Source organism: Neovison vison, chromosome 1, assembly GCF_020171115.1.
Source record: "Neovison vison isolate M4711 chromosome 1, ASM_NN_V1, whole genome shotgun sequence".
Lineage (NCBI taxonomy): Eukaryota > Metazoa > Chordata > Mammalia > Carnivora > Mustelidae > Neogale > Neogale vison.
Window position 1 is genome coordinate 105,421,020 of NC_058091.1, and position 4,828 is coordinate 105,425,847.

Consider the following 4,828-nt stretch of genomic DNA (forward strand, 5'->3'; position numbering starts at 1 on the left):
AGAAGAAAAGAAAAAGGCAAAGTCACTCTCTTTGTGTAAGGCAAAAAGAAAAAAAGATTAAGAATGATTTTTTTGAAAGGCTGGGAGTCATACAGGTGTTTGCTTTATTTAGTCATTCATTCATTTAATTATTCATTATTCATTTCCTTTTATATGTTTAAGCCATTTTTAAAGTAATCTCTAATTCTCAAAGTGGGGCTCAAACTCACAACCCTAAGATCAAGAGTCAGATGCTGTACTGACTGAGCCAGCCAGGTGCCCCAAGGGTGATTTATTTTTAAGATGGGCAAATATTAATTGCTAAAGTGATGGGCAGAAATTGAATTTTTTGATTATTATTTAAACTAATGATATCTTAAAATATTATTTCTACTTCTTTGTCTTAAGAATGTCTTATATTCAAAAACTTCTGCTAAAAATAGGAAATTTCTGGGGCGCCTGGGTGGCTCAGTGGGTTAAAGCCTCTGCCTTTGGCTCAGGTCATGATCCCCAGATCCTGGGATGGAGCCCCACATCAGGCTCTCTGCGCAGCGGGGAGCCTGTTCCTCCCCCCCCCCCGCCTGCCTCTCTGCATACTTTTGATCTCTGTCTGTCAAATAAATAAATGAAATCTTTTTTAAAAAATGAGAAATTTCTGGTAAAATTGAGTACCCTAGAATGTTAGCCATTATCTAACTGGATCTCTTAGAAACATCTTTGAATATATTTTAGCTTATGAAACTGAGGGCAGAAGATCTTTAAACTGCTGATAAAAATTGTAAACACAGAATTCTATATCCCATAAAACCCAACTTTTAAGAATGAAGAAAAATAAGCATTTTCAGGTTTTAAAAAAGTGTATAATTTTCACCAGGAGACATGTACTACAACAAAGGCTAAGTAGACAAAAAGAATATATTATCAGGTGGAAACTCAAATCTTTAAGAAAATCTGAAGAACATTAAAAATAATATATTGTGGGTAAATTTAAAAGACTATTATTCCTTTTAAATTAATTAAATAAATGTAACTGTTTAAAATTATAATATTGTCTTGTGAGGTGTATCACTTATGTAACTCTAATATGATAACTTTTATGTAACTCTCCATGGGATAAGAAGTGGGTCAAATGGACCTATACAGTAGTGAGATTTCTATGTTTAATCTGAAGTGGTACAATATTAACTCTATGTATACTGTGAGATTTTAAGGATAAACATTCCCACAGCTAATGCTAAAAAAATGTGAAGTGGCATAGGTGAAAACAATAGATAAGTTAAAACAAACTTTGGATACACATTCAATAATTCTAAATGGAGGAAAAAATGAAAAGAGCAAAATAACACCAAGAGCAACAAAAAGAAAAATAGAGAAGACAAAAAACAAAATAGTAAAATTGTAGACCTATATACAATCAAATCAATACTTAAGTGCTAATTGACTAAGGGGTCCAATTAAAATCCACAGATTATAAAAATGGATTTAAACAAGCAAACATGAAACCCACCTCTGCTGCCTTCAGCACTTACATTAAATAAAGGCACATTTCATTTTATTGTGCCTTGCTTTATTGTGCTTTGCAGGAAATGAAAGTTTATGGCAACCCTGCCCGAGCAAGTCTATCATTTTTCCATCAACCCTTGCTCACTTCATGCTTCTGTGTCCCATTTTGGTAATTCTCACAATATTCCAAACTTTTTCACTATTGTTATATTTGTCATGGTGACCTGTAATCAGTGATCTTTGATTTACTATGATAATTATTTTGGGTGCCATGACCTGTGCCCATAGAAGACAGTGGACCTAATACAGATGTGTGTTCTGATTCCTCCACCAGGTGGTCATTCTCCCATTTCTCTCCCTCTCCTCAGGTCTCCCTATTTCCTGAGACAAAACAATTTTGAAATTAGGTCAATCAATAACCCCACAATGGTCTCTAAGTATTCAAGTGAAAGGAAGAGCTTCATGTCTCTCACTTTCAATTTAATGTTAGAAATGATTAAGTTTGGTGAGGAAGGCATGTTGAAAGCCAAGACAGGCCAAAAGTTAGGCCTCTTATATCAGTTAGTTAAGTTCTGAATGCAAAGGAAAAGTTTTAAGGAAAATTAAAAGTGCTACTCCAGGGAATACATGAATGATAAGAAAGTGAGATAAATGCATTGCTAGTATGGAAAATGCTGTAGTGGTCTAAATAGAAGATCAAACCAGTCACGGCATTCCCTTAAGCCAAAGTCTAAACCAGAGCGAGGCTATAATTCTCTTCAATTCTGTGAAGGCTGAGAGAGGTGAGGAAGCTGAAGAAAAATTTGAAGCTGGCAGAGGTTGGTTCATGAGGTTGAGGGAAAGAGGACATCTCCATACAATCAAAGTACAAGGTGAAGCAGCTGTTGCTGAGGTAGAAGCTGCAGGAAGTCATCTGGAAGACCTCGCTGAGAGAATTAGTGCAGGTGCCTGTGCCAAATGACAGATTTTCAATGTAGATGAAATGTAGATGCCATCTAGGACTTTTATAGCTAGAGAGAAGTCAAAGCCTGGCTTCAGACCTTCTGAGAAGCTGACTGTCTCATTAGGGGCTAATGCAACTGATGACTTCAAAGTTGAAGCCAGTGCTCATTTACCATTCTGAAAATCCTAGGGCCCTTGGGAAGTATGCTGAATCTACTCTGCCTGCACTCCATAAATGAAACAATAAAGCCCAGATGACAGCACATCTGTTTGTAACATGGTTTATTGAATACTTAAGCCCACTGTTGAGAAGAAAGAAAAAAAGATTTCTTTTAAAATATGACTGCTCATGGAGAATGCACCTGGTTACCCAAGAGCTCTGATGGAGATGCCCAACCAGATTAATGTTGTTTTCATGCTTGCTAACACAGCATCCACTCTGCACCCATTAGATAAAGGAGTAATTTCAACTTCCAAGTCTTATTATATACAAAATATATTTTATAAAGCTCCAGCTGCCATAGACAGTGATTCTTCTGATGGATCTGGGAAAAGTACATTGAAAACCTTCTGGACAGGATTCACCATTCTAGATGCCATTAGGAACATCTGTGACTCATGCAGAGAAGTCAAAATATCAACATTAATGGGACTTTGGAAGAAGTTGAAGCCAAAGCTCATGGAGGACTTTGAGGGGTTTAAGACTTCAGTGGAGGAAGTAACTGTAGAAATGGTGACACAGCAAGAGAACAGAAGGGAAGCCTGAAGATGGGACTGAGTTGCTGCAATCTTGTGATAAAACTTGAATGAATGAGGAGTTGCTTCTTATGGATGAGCACAGAGAATGGATTCTTGAGATAGAGACTACTCCTAGCAAAGATGCGGCAAAGATTGTTGAAATGACAACAAAGGATTTAGATGGTTACCTAAACTTAATTCATAAAGCAGCAGCAGAGTTTGAGATGACTGAGAGTTTGAGTTTGAGACCCCTTTTGAAAAAACTTCTACTCTGGCTAAAATGCTATCAAACAGCATTGCGTACTACAGAAAAGCCACCAGAGGAAGAGTCAAATGCTGTGCAAGCTTCATGGCTGTCTTATTTTAAGAAGTTGCCACAGCCACCCCCACTTTCAGCAACCACCATCGTGATCGCTCAGCAGCCATCAAACTCCCAGGCAACACCCTCTGCAAGCAGATGATGATCAGCATTTATTTAGTCATAAAGTATTTTAACTAGGTATATAAATTTTTTTAGACATAATGCTATTATATACTTAGTAGACTGCCAAGATGCCCTTCAACGGATGAATGGATAAGGAAGATGTGGTCCATATACACTATGGAGTATTATGCCTCCATCAGAAAGGATGAATACCCAACTTTTGTAGCAACATGGACGGGACTGGAAGAGATTATGCTGAGTGAAATAAGTCAAGCAGAGAGAGTCAATTATCATATGGCTTCACTTATTTGTGGAGCATAACAAATAGCATGGAGGACAAAGGGAGTTAGAGAAGAGTAGGGAATTTGGGTAAATTGGAAGGGGAGGTGAACCATGAGAGACTATGGACTCTGAAAAACAGTCTGAGGGGTTTGAAGTAGCGGGGGGGTGGGAGGTTGGGGTACCAGGTGGTGGGTATTATAGAGGGCACGGCTTGCATGGAGCACTGGGTGTGGTGAAAAAATAATGAATACTGTTTTTCTGAGAATAAATAAATTGGAAAAAAAATAGACTGCAACAAAATATAACTTTTTATGTACTAAGAGACCAAAAAATTCTTGTGATTTGTTTTATTGTGATATTCACTTTATTGTGCTCTGGAACTGAACTCCTGATATCTCTGAGTTGTGTCTGTATTAAGAAACAAATCAGTTGAAAGTAAATACATGGAAAATAGATGTCCCAAGAAAACAGTTAATACAGAATAGTTGTAGTAGCTATATTAATAGAGTAACTTCAGGACACAGAGTATAACCAGAAAGTAGAAGGTGTATTTCACAGTGGTTAAAATTTTAGTAAATTAGAAGAATCTAAAAATCATAAATATGTACACTTCCAATTAGAGAAAATCTACTACATGAAGAATCAAATCAAGCACTTTTGATATTTTTCAGAATTCAAAATTCTTTAATCCCTTTCTCTACATATTTCACTTTTATTAAGATAAAGTTTTGAGATATTTGTGTTAATATACTAAAATCATGTGGGTGAGATTTTAGAATACTTCATATTAAAAATCAGCCAGGTAAATTAAATAATGTTGCTAATAATCTAACTAAATCCCTAGCCATAAAGATATCTTAAAGAGAGGATTATGTAACTCCCAAATATTCTTTCACTTTGAAAAGGTTTCTAGGATTTTTTTTTCTTTTAGCATTTCAAATTCTCCACCTATTTGTGAAA

At 36.2% G+C, this 4,828-nt stretch overlaps 1 pseudogene; it reads left to right on the forward strand.

The window, feature by feature from the left end:
• Positions 1-1,908: 1,908 nt before the first annotated feature.
• Positions 1,909-3,623, forward strand: LOC122902820 (annotated as a pseudogene).
• The last annotated feature ends 1,205 nt before the right edge of the window (positions 3,624-4,828 follow it).